Raw genomic sequence first — 20,170 nt, 5'->3', positions numbered from 1 at the left:
GGAACAGAAAAAAATTGTTTGTTGGTTTCAATGTATCAAAGAACTAAAAGTTCTGAATATGCAAACAGTAGAAACAACATACACAATTACATAACAAGATTGGCTAACTATGCAAAGCATTCTGACATAGTCGCAAGATTTATGCAGAATGATTAGTAATTCTTCATTTAAAGAAATACCCAAACTTATGAAAAAAAATTACCTATATGAAATCATATGTAATGATTATAACATGGGAAATAGTATTTCTAAATTTTACAAGATATTGATAAATTATAAAACAACACCCAAATCCTCATAATGGAATTATATAACAAAAGGACACTCATTACAGCTAACTGAAGAAATTAAATCAAATATTTTATTATCAATAAAACATACATCCTTTACACAATACTGGAAAGTTTTTAATTGGAAATGCTTGCACAGAGCATTTTTAACTCCAGATAGAATTACTAAAATTAATTCTTCCACAAAGGGAATATGTTGGAGGTGTGAGCAAATACACAATGCAGATTGGAATCACATTTTATTTCGACTGCGTTAAAATTAAGCCATTTTGTAATGGTATTAAAAACTTTTACAAGCTTTATTTAATGAATTGTTTAACTTATCTAAAGCTCTAGTATTATTAAATGTGTGCGAAGATCCTCATTTGAATGACTCAAATATGCAACTGGTATGGACAATACTTGCAATCTCAAGGAAGTGTGTAACAAGAAGATGGAATAAAAAATACAATACCGACTTTGGAAGACTTCTACAGCCTACTGAAGACCACAACATTGTCAGAAATTAAAATTAAAGAATTAAGGATTCATCCTAAGCCATTTATTAACAATCCATGGAAAAAAGTCTTATCATTGATTGACACTTTACAATAACTGAACAGATACACTCTGATAACTGGATTGTTATACCTATAAAGTAATTGTATATATTGAGCTCTGTTATAGTGTCAGGCTGATGTAAATAGTGCACATAGTTATTTAAGACGTTATATACAAATATTATGGAATTTATTCAACTGTATTTGAAAAATAAAAACATTTTTGAGAAAAAAAGAAAAGTGCATGGGACATTGCAACAGAAGCAACTCATTGAGGCTAAGGAGATGTTAGTCTCACTCACCAGACTTTAGAAGTGGCAATCCATATCTGGGAATGGATTGGATGTAGGCTGACACATCAGGTTTCCATTACAATGTCACATAGCACACTCAACTACATTTGAAGGAATGATCTGACCACAGTCCACCTGCTCATCAGTTTTTGCATTCACATCTGGTCTGCAACTGCAGCAACTTGCACATTAAGGTATGCCTGCCATGTATGCTATTGCTGTATTGTAATGTGCAGTGCTATGCATATCAGATGGGGAGGGGGTTATAGGGGCATATGTATGTGTGCATACAGTGTTGTTATATGTTCCTGCTTTTAGGGGCTCCATTGGTGGAGGCCTAGTACAACTGGATTTCATAGGGTTTAAGACAGTAGGGCACCTGTGACTGACATTGATGGCAACATGTAAATGGAATGGTCCATTGATACAGTGTTGTTGTCTGCCAACACTGCATGGGAGAGGGGTCACATACATCCCCTATTGCAGAAGCTCCTGTACAGCTAAGGAATGAGCATATAGCCTGACCAGGGCATGATGGATTCTGCTACCTAGGAATTCAGCACCAGTTCCACCTATGTCCCCAGCACACACAGCATCTGAAATACACACTGTCTCTGAGATGAGTATACCTACCATATGGGATAGATGTGGGTGTGGGCACAGCATTGTGCAAATCCTGCTACCCACAGTGTTGTATAAATGCTGCTACCCACAGTGTTGTGCAAATGTTGCTACCCACAGTGTTGTATAGATGTTGCTACCCACAGCATTGTGTAGATACGGCTACCCACAGTGTTGTGGAAATGCTGCTACCCACAGCATTGTGGAAATGATGCTACCACAATGTTGTGCAGATGCTGCTACCCACAGCATTGTGTAGATACTGCTACCCACAGTGTTGTGTAAATGCTGCTACCTACAGCACTGTGTAGATGCTGCTACCCACAGCATTGTGTAAATACTGCTACCCGCAGTGTTGTGTAGATGCTGCTACCCACAGCATTGTGTAAATGCTGCTACCCACAGTGTTGTGTAAATGCTGCTACCTACAGCATTGTGTAGATGCTGCTACCCACAGCATTGTGTAAATACTGCTACCCACAGTGTTGTGTAAATACTGTTACCCACAGCATTGTGTAGATGCTGCTACCCACAGTGTTGTGTAAATGCTGCTACCCACAGCATTGTGTAGCTACTGCTACCAACAGTGTTGTGTAAATGCTGCTACCCACAGTGCTGTGGAAATGTTGCTACATACAGCGTTGTGTAGATGCTGCTACCCACAGCATTGTGTAAATACTGCTACCCACAGTGTTGTGTAGATGCTGCTACCCATAACATTGTGTAGATGCTGCTACCCAAAGCATTGTGTAGATGCTGCTACCCACAGTGTTATGTAGATATTGCTATGCACAGTGTTGTGTAGATACTGCTACCCACAGTGTTGTGTAGATACTGCTACCCACAGTGGTGTGTAGATGCTGCTTTCCACAGCATTGTGTAGATGCTGCTACTCACAGCATTGTATAGATGCTGCTAACCACAGTGTTGTGTAGATGCTCCTACCCACAGTGTTGTGCAGATACTGCTACCCACAGTGTTGTGTAGATGCTGCTACCCACAGTGTTGTGTAGGTACAGCTACCTACAGCATTGAGTAGATGATTAATTGATTTGGAAATTTGAGGATGATGTGCAATAAGTGCAGTGGCATGGAGTATAGTGGCCAGGAGCAGACAATGCTGCTTAGGTTGCTACTACCATGTGCTGCCTCTATAGTTGCATCTATGTGGCACACTACATGCACCATCTGATCTCCCTCCAGATACCATTCATTTCATGACTATGTGAAGGTCCAGATGTGGGAATGTTGGCCACAAACATTCCAAGAAAGACTACATACACCATTGGTGAGTCACTGCCATTATCAGTAGTGGGCATATACGCTACCACCTCTATTTGGGGATGTCATCCAGGTCATCACAATGAAACTACACAGGTTCAACACCTATGAGTTTGATCAACTGCACACACACATGTTCACATTGGTCTACCCCATCCTGGTCATCTATGAGTGCAGAGCCTGCCCTCCCACTCATGGACAGTGACATTTCTCAGAATCAACACATGGTACACCTCATCACGGTGAATGCCCTTGGCCATGTAGTAGTTCCCCTTACCTGTCACAGGCAGTATCAAGCCCCACCATTGCAAGCCAACATAGTGGATAGTGCCACTAGTCACATTGTGACAACCTGATCCTGCCACTATACAGTTTGATCCTTGATTTCCTACAATTTGCAGAGCACATGGTTACTGTACAGTGGACATTACCACTAGTCACACTGTGGCAGCCTGATCCTGCCACTATACAATTTGATCCTTGATTTCCTACAATTACCAGAGCACATGGTTACTGCACAGTGGACATAGCCACTAATCACACTGTCACAGCCTGATCCTGCCACTATACAATTTGATCCTTGATTTCCTACAACTTGCAGAGCACATGGTTACTGCACAGTGGGCAGTGCCACTAGTCACATTGTGGCAGCCTGATCCTGCCACTATACAAGTTGATCCTTGAGTTCCTAAAATTTGCAGAGCAAGTGGTTACTGCACAGTGGACAGTGCCACTCTGATCCTCCCACTATACAATTTGATCCTTGATTTCCTTCAATTTGCAGAGCACGTGGGTATTGCGCAGTGGACATTGCCACTAGTCACACTGTGGCAGCCTGATCCTGACACTATACAATTTGATGCTTGATTTCCTACAATTTGTAGAGCACGTGGTTACTGCGCAGTAGACATTGCCACTAGTCATACTATGGCAGCCTGATCCTGCCACTATACAATTTGATCCTTGATTTCCTACAATTCGCAGAGCATGTGGTTACTGTGCAGTGGACAGTGCCACTAGTCACACTGTGGCAGCCTGATCCTGCCACTATACAAACTGATCCCTGATTTCCTACAATTTGCAGAGCACATGGTTACTGCGCAGTGAACAATGCCACTAGTCACACTGTGGCAGCCTGATCCTGCCACTATACAGTTTGATCCTTGATTTCCTACAATTTGCAGAGCATGTGGTTACTGCACATTGGACAGTGCCACTAGTCACACTGTGGCAGCCTGATCCTGCCACTATACAAACTGATCCCTGATTTCCTACAATTTGCAGAGCACATGGTTACTGCGCAGTGAACAATGCCGCTAGTCACACTGTGTCAGCCTGATCCTGCCACAATACAATTTGTTCCTTGATTTCCTACAGTTTGCAGAGCACGTGGTTACTGCACATTGGACAGTGCCACTAGTCACACTGTGGCAGCCTGATCCTGCCACTATACAGTTTGATCCTTGATTTCCTACAATTTGCAGAGCATGTGGTTACTGCACATTGGACAGTGCCACTAGTCACACTGTGGCAGCCTGATCCTGCCACTATTCAAGTTGATCCTTGATTTCCTACAATTTGCAGAGCACGTGGTTACTGCACATTGGACAGTGCCACTAGTCACACTGTGGCAGCCTGATCCTGCCACTATTCAAGTTGATCCTTGATTTCCTACAATTTGCAGAACATGTGGTTACTGTGCTCACCTCCCTTGACCTAACTGCATGTCTTAGTGCTGCAGACACTTGTCTATTTCTCTCTGCCCTACCAGCTTCACAAGTGATGATGACTGTGCTTTGCCCCCTCTCTAACTGTGAGTATGTTGAGTTCTGAAGCACATTGTGGTAAGTCCATGCTCTGCCCTGCAATGCCTGAGTCTGATAACAGACTCTTCCTGTTATTTTGTATTACTTTTTTCATGGCCCATAGCTGTAGAGTAGACACCACATTTGTTGCCACTGCTGCAATGGAGTTTGCCTGTCTCTGACTTGGCTATGGTACTTCTGTGAAATTTTCCACTCCTAACTTTCCATCATACCCTTCCACTGTAGGTATGTTTTTTAAGAAGTGCAGCAACATTTGAATTACCTTTAGACCTAAACTGAAAGTTATAATCTTTGTGAAGGTCAGAAGGTCAGAACAAGACAATTGCTAACATAAATCCTTTATTTGGGAGACCTAAAGACCTTTGCTACACACACACACACACACACACACACACACACACACACACACACACACACACACACACACACACACACACACACACACACACACACACACTCCTGTTTACTAGATATGTCTGTGACCTGGAGAAAATGCCATTATTTGTTTTCTTACAAAAACTGCTTTTTGCTTTTTTATTTGTCCTTTTATTCTATTTTCATTTTACAATAATGCGACCTGACACAATGCTTTTCCTTACCAAAGCTTATATTTACATTCATACAGATCTCAGTGCCTAAATGAACCAGAACAAAAGAAATCCCATTGCTGTCACAAATACTTTGTGTGTGTGTGTGTGTGTGTGTGTGTGTGTGTGTGTGTGTGTGTGTGTGTGTGTATTTATAAAAACTGAACTGAAATTAATCCTGTATGTATACTTTTGGTAGTACATGCATGCTGTATGTATACTTTTGGTAGTACATGCATCCTGTATGTATACTTTTGGTAGTACATGCATCCTGTATGTATACTTTTGGTAGTACATGCATCCTGTATGTATACTTTTGGTAGTACATGCATCCTGTATGTATACTTTTGGTAGTACATACATTCATGGTCACTTTACCTGTAATGCCTTTTTTCTTTACTACCATTAGATGTGATCTATTTACATGCAATAGTTACTTTGTAACAGGTCAAGACCAATGGGTCAGATACATCTAAAGAAATCTCAATCCCTACGCACCACATGCTCCAGATACCTCAACTTCATTACCACAATCAACAGAACATGCTGGAGGGACAGGTTCATAACCGAGAGACTGCCCATGCTATGGAATAGACTTCCCTTACATGTCAAGCAGAGCACCTCAGTGGCCCTCTTCAAGAGAAATCTTGATGAGTGGATGGGAAATAGAAAATTCACCCTAGGGATCACTTTAGCGGCTTTACTCGACAGAGGCACTGGGAACTTAAAGTCGGGTGGCACAATGCCAGGGTAATCCTATGGGCTAGGCTTGTAAAGACTCCAGGGCCATTAGCCTAGTACATACCTATAAACCTATGAACCAATTCCTGACTACTTTGTACTGACCTTTCAGCTGCTTAAAGTCCAGCCATTCATTCTTCCTCCCATTTTTTCATATGATTCCTATTTTCTGTATGCATAAACCTTCCAGCTTCTCTCTTGTATTGCCTATAACTTTCTGGGTAACTCTGGCTCCTATAACTCCACAGCCTCTTTTTCTCTACTATCTAGTTTTCAACCCAGTCTCCCCTTATACCTCCATATCCAGCCTCCTTTCTACCACCCATATCACATTGCATCTCATTCCCTTTCTTACTTTCTTCATCTCAAATAAATCCAGTCCAAATCAATCTGTTCTTATCCCCTTATTTTCTGTTCTATGTTAATAGCTGTATATGTCTTAAATATGTTAGTCCATACAGCTCTTTTTTTCCCTCCATTCTCATCATTTCATTTTTATTCTACCCTTCTCCCTTCCAAACTAATCTGTTACACAGGTTTTGTATTTTCTCATCTCCTTATTCTGCAGACTTATTTGTATATGTTTTCCCATATAACTCACATGTGGAAGTTTCAGGCTTTTAAAGGGAAACCATCCTCTCCTACAGTTTAACTCAATCCTTAGGATTCTTTTCTCTTTACAATATGGTTCCAGTATTGTGTAGGTACCAGAAAACTGCTTGTACTTTTTAATACTTTCATTTCCTTGCCTTGGAATCAAAGGAAGGGAAAGCCCACCTACTTTTTAAGCTTACCTTCTCACATACTTTGCAGATGAATTTGTCTCCACTTGCAGGACATAACATAGATACAGACAAATCTCTAGTTTACCCTATCAGGTACTGCTGTCAATCTTGGATGAGCAATTATTTCTGCTAATGTTAGGAGCACAGCAGCTGCTATAAGAAAAGACAGAAAAATGTATAACTGTTTTCTGCTGTTTTTTATTGCAGAGAGGAGGAGAACTTGTCAATCCCCTTTTTATAGCAAAACAAAGCAATTAGATGAGGTATGGGTTTAAAGGCAGTTGTCACCTTTTCTAACAAATTTACATAAGTAGCATCACAGAATTGAAATGCTAAACTATAAATGCTGGCTATTTATAATACTTTATATGTTAAGATAACTTAAATGTTGTAGCACAGATTTCTGTGACATTTAGAGAAAAGTCAGAAAATATTTTTTCCATTTACCATTTTCAAGCCCCCCCCCAGGACAGAACTGCAGAGAGACAAGTGGCAACCCTATCAACAAGGTGCACTGATGCTGTTCACAAAAATGTCTTTTGTGCTTTTTTGTGACATCCTTCCAGAGGGGGATGCATATCTGGTACATACAGATCCATGGTAAGAGATTCCCACTGACTTTGAGTTAGTCCTTACAGTGGTAAAGTGTATGAGCATTTTCTAGTCCACAAAATAAATGTGACCATTAATGACAAGCATAACATACAGCTGAATTTACTTTAACATACATTTACTATGTGCCCTTACATTAAAAACATTAAGAAAAGGAAATCAGAAGTACTTAACTGTGTTTAAATGCACATGTCTGACTGTGTGTGTGTGTGAGTGCGTGCGTGTGTGTATGTGTGTGTGTGTGTGTGTGTGTGTGTGTGTGTGTGTGTATATATATATATATGTATACAGAGCATATACATGCATATGTGCTTGTATGTGTGTGTGTGTGTGTGTGTGTGTGTGCGTACACACACACACACACACACACAACACACACACACACATACACACACACACACCCACACACATATATTATATATATATATATATATATATATATATATACAAAGTACATGTGTGTAGCTCACATCTTACATTTATGTACAAAAACATGAATGTGTGTATAAAATGGAGAAATAGAGTATATGCCTATGTGTGTACATGTCCTTTAAACAAAAACAAATCAAAATGGAAATTTTGTGTAACTGTACATGTCTGTACACATAAACACACACACACACACACACACACACATACACACACACACACACACACACACACACACACACACACACACACACACACACACACACACACACACACACAGATCTTCTTCTTCTTCTTTCAGCTGCTTCCATTAGGGGTCACACAGCAGATCAACTGTTTCCATTTCTTCCGGTCCTCTACATCTTGCTCTGTCACACCAACCACCTGCATGTCCTCTCTCACTACATCCATAAACCTTATCTTAGGCCTCCCTCTTTTTCTGTTACCTGGCAGCTTCATCCTTAGCATCTTTTTCCCAATATACTCTGCATCCCTCCTCAGCACATATCCAAACCAACGTAATCTTGCCTCTCTGGCTTTGTCTCCAAACCTTCCAACCTGGGCTGACCCTCTAATATACTTATTCCTAATCCTGTCTATCCTTGTCATACCCAGTGAAAATCTTAACATCTTCAACTCTGCCACGTCAAGCTCTGACTCCTGCCTTTTTGTCAGTGCCACTGTCTCCATCCCATATAACATAGCTGGTCTCACTACCCTCTTGTAGACCTTCCCTTTCACTCTTACTGGTACTCGTCTGTCACAAATCACTCCTGACACTTTTCTCCACCCACTCCATCCTGCCTGTACTCTCTTCTACACTCACCATTACTCTCAACTGTTGATCCCAAGTACTTAAACTCATCCACCTTCGCCACCTCTACACCTTGCATCCTCACCATTCCTCTATCCTCCCTATCATTCACACACATATATTCTGTCTTAGTCCTGCTGACCTTCATTCCTCTTCTCTCTAGAGCATATCTCCACCTCTCCAGGGTCTCCTCCACCTGTTCCCTACTCTCACTACAGATCACAATGTCATCTGCAAACATCATAGTCCACGGGGACTCCTGTCTGATCTCATCTGTCAACCTGTCCATCACCATTGAAAATAAGAAAGAGCTCAGAGCTGATCCTTGATGTAATCCCACCTCCACCTTAAACGCATCCGTCACTCCCACCGCAGACCTCACCGCTGTCACACTACCCTCGTACATATCCTGTACCACTCTTACATAATTCTCTGACACTCCCAACTTCCTCATACAATACCACAACTCCTCTCTAGGCACCCTGTCATATGCTTTCTCTAAATGCACAAAGACACAATGCAACTCCTTTTGACCTTCTCTGTACTTCTTCATCAACACTCTCAGAGCAAACATCGTATCTGTAGTGCTCTTTCCTGGCATGAAACCATACTGCTGATCACTAATCATCACCTCCCTTCTTAACCTAGCTTCCACTTCTCTTTCCCATAACTTCATGCTGTGACTGATCAGTTTAATCCCTCTGTAGTTACTACAGCTCTGCACATCACCCTTATTCTTAAAAATCGGTACCAAAACACTTTTTCTCCATTCCTCAGGCATCCTCTCACTTTCATTAAACAATCTAGTTAAAAACTCCACTGCCATTTCACCTAAACACCTCCATGCTTCCACAGGTATGTGTCACTTCAACAATGACAATCATCTGGAGCCAAGGTTTACACTGCTGGTTGGCTAGCCCTAACATGGATGTGTGTGTATATAAAAATGTATATCACTTGTATATATGTGGGATGTAGTACAGTGTGAATACATCTAGAGAGAAATATGTAATAGATATTTTTCTAAGTAGTCACACATACACTGACATATGGATGCGTGTGTGTGTGTGTGTGTGTGTGTGTGTGATCATATAGAGATGCACACAAATATATACACAAACAGACAGGGTGTGTGCACGCATGTGTGTATTATTTGTCATCATCCAAATCAACCTTTTTTTTACTTTCTACATGTCCCAAATCTTTTTTGCCATACTTGTTATTAGGCACAACTGTCTGCAATGGTTGTACCATTCCACAATTTGTAGGTTTAGTATGTTTTCATACTATCTTAGGACAACAGAAGTGATGCAGATATAATTACCGCCACCATTTTCTTTTGTGAAGCCATAAAACATTCACTTGCTGATTCCTAGTCATTTAGAGAACAGTAACATCTTACGGTGCTGTCAGTTGTGCAATATTGGTGCATATAATTTGTTATTTATAATAAAATTAACATAGTAGAGTTAAGCATTATTTATGTATCCATTCTAGTAAATGTTGTTTAATGTTTTACTTATTCACTGTCGCACATTGGCAATGTGTTGCACATGCAATCATTGTCAATGTCTTTATGTCACCATTTTTTATTTGTATTGCTAAGTGCATTTATAACTTGTTATAGACCAAGTCATGGCTGAAAAAGTTTCTGGGACCAGTTTACTTTTCATGTTGCCAAAGCATAAATAAATACAAAATAGAAAAAGGGGTGAATATGACAGAAATAATTAAGGAACTAGGAATGCACATTTTAATTCTGCATCATTCATGAGACAGAAATAAACTTCCCACTCTAAGCATTAAGAAGTAGCAGTCAGTGTTCAAGTACTACTTGTCACCTGTACATGATACAGCAAGTTTCATTTACTGCAGTTAAGAATTTTTACACCTCAGCCTGAGAGTGTGGGGGAAGGTCTGTCATCTCTTTTTATAACTGCAAAAGAATTTCTTTACAAAAGCCTGCTATTTACCTACTTTCTTTTGCTGGAAGTAGCTAATGACTATTTATAGCATAGAACTAGCTCAGAGAGACACATAAATGAGGCTCAGTCAAAGAAACAGAGAAGTAGCTCTGTTACAGAAGATGTGCTATGTGACAGTGCTTCACAGTCCTGCCATTCTATCTTAATAGCATGACTCACATAAAGATGACTTAAAATGTATTATGTGAAGAAGGAATGAAAGCAAGAAAACAAAATCATGTGATCAAGGCAGGCCACATCACCTGCCATTTTGTGGGAATCCTATTAAAGTTGTAAAAGAAGCACCTGGCGTGATTTTGAGGCATTAAAATAGCTCGGAAAACAAAGATACAATGAAAAAACATGTTTTTTTTTAGTTCTAAGGTGGAGTTTTTCTTTAACTGATTCCACTTTTCCTTTCAGTGTTGATGCCAGCTGATGCCATTTGATTTATTTATTCAAAGTTCAGGTCTTTTAGATCTCATGAAGTCGTAAACAAGAAACAAACAAATGTACTTGATCTTTGAATAAATAAATCAGATGGTATCGACTGGCTTCAGTGTGTTTTTGTTGTGTTTACTAGTTGTTTCCTTGCATTGCAGTGCAGTATTTTTAGAGTTTCCTTTTAATATATTTAACTTTCCTGACCATCTATCCATCATCTTAGCTAAGTCATCTCTAGGCTTTGGCCATCTCTCTCTTGCCTCCTTTACGTATGGAGGTGTCATCAAACCCATATATTTTCTCCTTCCTTTGACCACAGTAATATCCATTGTCTCTCCACTTTCTATCATATCCTTAAAGACACCATTTTTTGTCATTTGTTCTCACAATACAGATGCCATTCTACATTTGTCAAATAACTTTAATATCCTTGGTAAAGGACTCTGTACATTGTCCAACAATATCATACAGCTGTCCACAAGCAAATACACCCCACTATGAACCTTCTTACCATTTTCCCCTCATAGCGGTTTTCTCAACCCTTGTGTCAGATGCTCATTTACTAATAAAAATTGCCCTAGTGACACGATGACCCTCTTGTATTGTGTCTCTTTCCATTGTAACCTTTCTGGCATCCCCACTGACTAACATTCTAATCTATCATTTTTATATAATGCTTTAGCTCCCTGTTCCTGCTATGTTTTCCAAATCCTCAAACATATGCTCTTATAATACACAATCAAAAGCTGTTATAAATATCTGTAACTACTATACTTTGCTCCCCTTCCTTGCTCCTTCTCCCGTCTTAGAAATTTTAATAGAACTCGCCAGTGATCTATTTAAGTCCCTTTCTGAAGTCCACCTGTTCCTCTCCAAAAACCTTCTCTAATTTGTCAACACCCTAGCAAACACCACTACATCCATATTGCACAATGATACTGGTTGGTAATTCACAGGGTCCTCTCTGTACCATTTTTCTTTGTGTAAGACAACTGCTGAAGTCTCATGTATCTTGGATAAATTACCCCCTTCAGTAATATCAGCACTAAGTCCTCTGTTGTTTTCGGAATTCATAAATAATCACAATATCGCTTGTATCCTTTGAGTTTTTGAGAACAATATCATCTGCACAAAGAAGACTTCTACTGATCTGCAAAATCTCTCTACAACACAATTTCCATTTTGTGAGACATCAGTCGACTATAAAGTCAATAATAAATACTCAAAAAATCCTCATAATAATAATAAGCTCTCAACAAAGATTATTGCATTCATCGCCAGTAGTAATTATGGACCCGAATGATATGGCCACCCCCCATTGTAACCTCAAAATATCCTGAAAACTGTTAGTTAGTCATTCAATAAATAAATAAATATCATGAATTACTCTAGTTGGATTCCCTTATCACTTGTAAACATACTGTTCTATATAAAAACCTTTCTCTGTATTGGAGAGTTTCAAAACAATGTGTTAAAATCTCTCTGATTTAAATACTTCACTTCTAGAAAAAAGGCCAGTTGTGGTGCAGTGATCTGTCAACGTGCATTTACATCTGAGTGAGGTTAGCTAATCTTAATGAATGCTCCAATCTTGGCTCTTTTACTGCCTAAACCATGTGTTTTTTCAACTGCAAGAAATTAGAGAGCATGGTTACTGTTTAAAGTCTGCTGTTTTTACAAGGAAGTTCATTTTAGTAAATACATATTTAATATTCGTTCATATTAAATTAAAAGCATCATTCTCATCTCCTAATGATATAGTATTCTCTGTAGTGTAATGTACTGCATCTTTAAAAGTGTCCCATCCCATTTAGGTAAAGTATAATTACACAGCCATAATGTGGCAAGGAAAAAGAACACTGCATGGCAACGACGCCATTAAGAAGAAGACGAAAACATGACACCGGAATTCATTCTTACTCCAAGGAGTCCATATGTTTAAATGCAGGGTTTTTTTGGCTTCATATTTCTTAATGAATAGAAATATTTACATGGACAGGCCTCTATTTCAGTTCAGCACATTCAGTTTTCCAGTTTTGTGATGATGATATTTTTGTAAAAGAGAAGTTGTCACAATAATCCTCCTTTTTATTATTCTTTCTTTAGTCAGACTTCTGTACTCTATTAAAAGTTAGAAAAAATAAGTGGTCTAACTGAAGATTTGTCATTAATGTTTGTATTAAATTACTCGGTGCCTCTTCTGATGTTGGTTTAATTTTAATACAGTTCCACCAACAATAGTAATGCGTCTTTTTCTGTCCTACAACAGGAACAGTCTGAGTTCAGTGACTAATTTAAGTAATTAAGTCCCAAAGGGCTGATCTGTGCTGCAAATAAGATCATAGCATGGATTGCATTATCCTACTGAGAATCGGATAACTTCATGAACTTTAACCGTAATTTATTCTAATTACTTTAATTAATGGAAAACATTTAAATCTTGATTTCACTTCATTAAAACTTAGGAAAATTATAGCCTGTGCTATTTATTATTGTAGTAAAAATCTCTAGAAAGGTACATTCTTACTAGACATTTCTTTTGCTTTTTGATGGGAATTTTACTATGTACGACATTTAGACTTTGGATGACAAAATTTTGCAGATTCAATGAAGTGTGTGCTGTCATTCTATTAATATTTTTTGCTAGTTTATCTTTGTACAATCTAATTTCCTTCCCTTTTGTTAAATATACTACATTTTCTTTCACTTCATTTGCTGTTGTTTGTGCTAGTTATTTTTATAATGTCTTGGTAATTCTCTAACTTTTCATTTTGGGATGTTTACTATAAACATATATTTATGTATAAATATGTAAGCAGAAATGCATGTTGGTGCATGTATTGAACAGATATTATAGAACGCCAAGGGTGCTGGGTAGCACAAACACAGTGGCATTACAAGCCTGGGTATAATAGTATCTGATTAATGCACAAAATCAGCATCTAGTCTATATTACTGGTTTGAAAAAATGACATTTTTTTGTCATTTTATTTTACCTTGTGGCAGACTTATTTTTGAAATGTGTTCATCTCAAGGAAGTACACCATTTGGTCTTCTGTTACTTACTTGAGTTTAGTAGTTCATCCAACTACAATCCATTTTCCCATTTTTTGCATATGGGGTTGGGGTGTCACTTCAAGAGTGACAATCATCTAGAGACAAGGTTCACACCACCAGGTGGCTAGCCCTATTGTGGGTGTTCTTCTACAGCACACACTCACATGCACACTCACACCTATGGCCACTTTAGAGTGTCCAATCCACCTATTGCGTGTCTTTGGAATATGGGAGGAAACTACAGCACCTGGATGAAACCCATGTGAACACAGGAAGGACATGCAAACTTCACACAGAAGGCACCCTAGCCAAGAATTGAACCAGAGAAACCTCTTATTGTGAGGCGGCAGTGCCATCTACTGCACCTTAATAGAATCATGGCTTAAATGTCAAGCCGTGCAGTGTCAGAAGACAAAAGAAATGCAAGTAAACATTCACAATGACTTGTTGGAAGAGTCTGTAAGTACATTTAAGGCTATTACAGAGGTCAGGCTCTCTGTACTCCCAAAGTAGGTAGCCACACTCCACACAACCTTTTTATTTTATTGCACTTTTTTTGAGGCTGCACAACCTGAGAACTGAGTACAATAGTCTGACTTTTAGAATCAGGGTATTGTATTCTTTTCTAAGATCATGTGACAATAACAAAGCAAAGAATGCAAGGGTACAGCTCCCCTGTGACGGGACTGCAAGGGCTTGTCCTCCTGTAAAACATGTCTGCATATTTTGGTCATGTGCTGACATTGGCATCATTGCATATGTCTATATGTACAGCTGACATACAGGTTAAGTGACATATTTATTATGGGAATCAACGTTCTTAGCCTTGCTGATCTGCTCTGCTCTCATATACACACACACACACACACACACACACACACACACACACACACACACACACACACACACACACACACACACACACACACACGCACACAAAAGCAAAAATTTTTAAAAGGTGACTGTCAACTTTTTGAGTATGTTTAAGTATGAAATGGCAAAATGCCAACATACTTTGGTTGATTCTAGAAAATATTACATTAAAGTGTTGAAGAATAAACTTTTCAAATTTAATATTTAGGTTATAACTACAAAATGTGATTTTGCAGTGGTACTTTGCCCCCTTGCATTCCCCAGTATGGGAACTCTTTTATTCCACATTCACTTAACGTACAGATTATGAGGTGGTACTGCTTATAACCAAGGTGAATAACTTGTTTTTCCAAAAGTAAACTATTTCCTTTTATCTGGATGGCTGAAGCACATACAGGGATATGGCCCTGATGTCCCAGATATGGTTAGTGCCCAAGATGTTGGAGAAGCTGGACAATGGGGGGGGGGGGCAGGAATGATGAGATGGGGCCTGCTCATGTGTTGGGGGGGTGAACTTTAGCCCAGGACATTATCCAAGATATACGATTAGACTTGAAATAGAAGTTCATTCCAAGAGTTTACAACGCATTCAACAAAGTGAAAAGTCATGGATAATTATTAAGGAAGCTAAGTTTCTTGTAAGCAAAAAGAAAAATATGTATTTGAAGAAGAGAAAAAATGTTGAAAGCCTGGTCGAATACCAAATGATTTGTAGATGGGCAACATCTTGAATAAGGCTAGACAACGAAAAAAGAATCAAAACTAATTGGTACCATTTAGAGGAGTAAAGGATCCTCAGCTGTTCTAAAGTGGATACAACCAGAGGATTGTAGTTAAAAGGTTTGTTAGTAGAGGCTGTGCGTCTGAGCACATGTTCCAGGCCATCGTAGTATAGTCAAAGCCAGTATAGCATTTCAGTGAGAGTGAATTGTTTATGGTCATTGGCTGAGTGGGGTTGCCTGGACTACGGCTTGGAGTAAGCACCTCATTGGTCCTTTCAAGCTTTTTTTAAAGTTGTTACAGGTTTCAACTTTGTTACTTAAGAAGTTAACTTGTGAGTGTTTCTGCCATTTCACACTGAGCTGATCAGAGGAAGGGCTCTGAGCCAACTAATCTGTGGTATATAACATTAAGTATCCTGTTTTTTTGCTTATTTTTGCGAGTTATTTATAGCAGTTTTATTGTCTGCATATATTTTTCTAGATAGTTTCACTGTGTGAGGTATTAACTAGAAATTTTCTACAATTGTTAAGCATCTGGTTGGGTTTGTTTGTTCTGATTTTTGTTTTCCACCCTCCCTCCCTATTGGTATCCTGTTTTTATACTTGGTGGCTTTGCAATTGCCCGCCCCTACTGTAATTTGGTCTGGGACACTCCTCCCAGTCTAGTGTCATTACCTCATTCTACCTAATCCAGGGAGAACATTTGAGAAGGCCAACCCAGTTAGTTTCTGCTCCTCCTTTCCCCTTTCCACTTTAAAAAAAAAAAAAAATTCTAAGCTTGTTTCCTGCCTTTCCTGTAAGTGTCTAGTCCAGATACAGATTTGCTGTATCCAGGATTGTTTGTAAGCTTCTGAGCCCTCAAGCCTTTCTGTGTTGGAGGGAAGCCTTCTAGCTTAATTTTATTTCTTAGAACTAGCCAGTTTTCTAGTTTCAGCACTCAGATCTGTTTCTTTGAGCTCAGCACTTGTTTAGAACTCATTGTAAGCACTAAATAAGCTACAAATTAATAAAGCACTCAACTTTCCTCACTTGTCTAGAAGAAAACAGTTTTTAGTACTTAATAAATAAGCAGCTATACAGGCATGTCTAAGGGTCAGCTCCTGGTGTTTTCTCCTGTTTACCTGATGAATCTTGGCATCTTGGGGCAATGCAGCAATTGCCTCATGTACACCGACAACCCTCTCCTCCTACCACCCAACACTACAACCTGTGAGAGATGCACTTATATAGCCAAACTAGAAGCAAAGCTCTCTTCACCCAAGACTGGAATAGACAGTCAAGAGGAGAAGGTAAACACTTGCACCACACCACACTCATCACATAGTCCCTCAAAACCTACACCACCAAAACACACACATAGAAACACAAAGCACACACCTACATTTGCTGAGGCTTTCAATAAAAATCTACTCAAGCAACAGGGACCTCCAAAGCAGAAATGCAAGCAACCTCCATCCCCCAACACAACCCAAATGACACATAGCCCACAAACTCAGTGTGCCACTCAACCACAGCCCATAAGGCATAACAACATACCCAACACTCTAGTCATAGGTGACTCTATAGTCAGCACACTGATGTTCCACTCACCAGGCTAAACAAGGAGAAAGTTACTGTCAGCTGCATGTCAGGTGCCAGGATTCACCACATAACGCACGCACTCAGGTCACCCCACAACAAGTACAAATATGTCTCTGTCATTATCCATGTTGATGTGAATGACCAGAGACATACCTCCCTGGACTACATGAAAAGAGACATGGAGGAGCTGTCCGATCTTGTAGCCATGGCAGGTATGACCCTAGCCCTGAGCATCCTGCCATCACCCAGAATGATACCACAGTACAAGGACAAGATAATTGACTTCAGCAATTGGCTAAGCTTCTGGTGTCATTCTAAGGGGATCCAGTATCTGTCTGCCTGGGATGACATGATTGACAAACCACAATGCTTTGCCAGAGATGGCCTGCACCTGTCACCCTTGGGATTCCGGATACTGGCTAAGGCTCTTGCCACCCCTAAAGTGCCTTTTTTAGGCAAGGTTCAAATGACAAATTCACCACCGTAACAGGTACAAGCAAGCAAAATCTGAGGGTAATGCTACTTAATGCTAGAAGTCTAAACCTCAAAATGCACTCACTCGAGGCACTCCTTAAAATGGAGAGCATCGACACTTCTGCAGTGACAGAGACCTGGTTCAAGGGTCCAGAGAGCACCCCTGCATTACCAGACTATAATTCATACCACACCTTTCGGCCACCTAACCTGGACCAAAACACTAAAGGCGGAGGCGTGTCCATATTCATTAAGGATATCCACACCTCCAGGCTAGTGCTCAGCATAATGCATCCGAGATTATCCAAGTGCAACTAACTCTGGGCAAGACTGCAATCCAAATTGTAGCTTGCTACAGATCCCCCATCATGCCCCAGGATTCCCACTCCTCATTTCTTGATACACTGGAAAATATTAGGGTACAACCTAACACCATAATAATGGGCGATTTCAACTACCCCACCATTAAGTGGGAAAACTACTCATGTACCAACTCTTGTGCTCAACGTTTTCTGGAATTCATAAATTCCAACGCCTTGGATCAACTTATCCACACCCCCACCAGGGGCAACAATATCCTAGACCTGGTCATTACCAACATGGGCAACCAGTGTTACACACCAGAGGTCAATTCCTCGTTGGTCAGATCTGACCACAAGCTAATCACCCTAGACATTCACATCCCACCCCCACCCCCCCCATTAGTGAAACCACCGTAAAAAATTTCTCCAAAGCCAACTTCACGCTTCTTAAGACAGAAGTGGCAAACTTCACGACACCCATGCTGACGGGCAATAGAGGTACGACTACTGAATCCTATACAAATGCACTTTATAAGCACTTACATGAGTGCATGGATCATGCAATCCCTAACAGAACCAAGATGCTAGCCTCCAAAAAAAGGAAGCCAATCTGGTGGTCCCCTGCCATAAACAAACTCTACAACAAAAGAAAGAAGCTGTTGCAAAAAAGAGTAAAATCCCATGATTGGAGGAACTCCGTGGTCAGCCTCAGTAAGAAGCTGAGATCCCTCATAAAATCCTCCAAAGCTAGTTACGAAAACAAAATTGCTACTGATTCTAAAGACAACCACAAAGCATTCTATAGCTATGTCAAGAATCTGAATGGCAACACTCAGATCTGCTCTGAGTTACAGCACAATGGCACTATATATACAGAACCAACTGATATTGCCAACATTCTGGAAGATAGCTTCAGTGCTAACTTTACCCATCTCTCACCCCCTAAAGGGCCCATCTCTGTACTGGAAGAATGCAATTTCCTGTAATCACGGCTGCACAGGTAAAAAAACACACTCTCCAAAGCCAAGAACACAGTATCCATGGGACCTGACAAAATCCCAGGCTGCATTCTACATGAACTACAGAACAAACTGGCACCCCACCTAAGTACCATGTTCAATCACAGCCTCATCTCAGGCTTTGTGCCCACTGAATGGTGCACAGCAATGGTTATCCCACTCCACAAAGGGGGAGCCACCACGGACCCTGGGAACTACCTCCCCATTAGCCTGATGAGCCTGGTCTGCAAGGCTATGGAACGTATCATCATGAAACTTATAAACAATGACATTGGCAATCTCCAAACTCTGGACCCTACCCAGTTCAGATTTGTAAAAGGCAGATCATGTCTCCTAAACCTGATAGACTTCTTTGAAGCGGTCACCAAAGCTGTAGATGAGGGTAAGGTGGTTCACACAGCCTATCTAGATCTCGCCAAGGCTTTCAACACCATCCTCCACTCTGGAATTATAGATAAACTCACTAAACTAGCTATAAATCCCTATGTCACAAGATGGGTTATAAACTGGCACACTGACAGAACCCACACTGTAAAAGTAGCAGACTCCAAATCCAACTTTAGACCAGTGACAAGTGGAGTACCACAGGGTTCAGTCCTAGGTCCTGTCCTGTTTGGTATCTACTTCTCTGATGTACAGGCTAACACAGAAGGTCTTTGGCTAATAAAGTTTGCAGATGACTGCAAACTAGGAGTCATAATCAAAACTCCTAATGATGTGGACATCCTACAAAAGGGTCTCTCTGAGACAGATGCCTGGTGTCAAAGCCATGGCCTCAAGCTCAATGCCAAAAAGTGCATTGTCATCCCTTTTGGTAAAAACTCTGTACCCATGAACTACCACATAGGTGGTAGTCTACTTAACACCAAAAGTGTGATAAGAGACCTTGGGACACAGGTGGACTGTAGTCTCTACT

The sequence above is a fragment of the Protopterus annectens genome, chromosome 14.part0 (genome assembly GCF_019279795.1).
Source record: "Protopterus annectens isolate FY-2018-M chromosome 14.part0, PAN1.0, whole genome shotgun sequence".
In the NCBI taxonomy this organism is placed as follows: Eukaryota; Metazoa; Chordata; order Ceratodontiformes; family Protopteridae; genus Protopterus; species Protopterus annectens.
The sequence above is the reverse complement of the archived record's forward strand: the minus strand, read 5'-3'. Positions refer to the sequence as shown.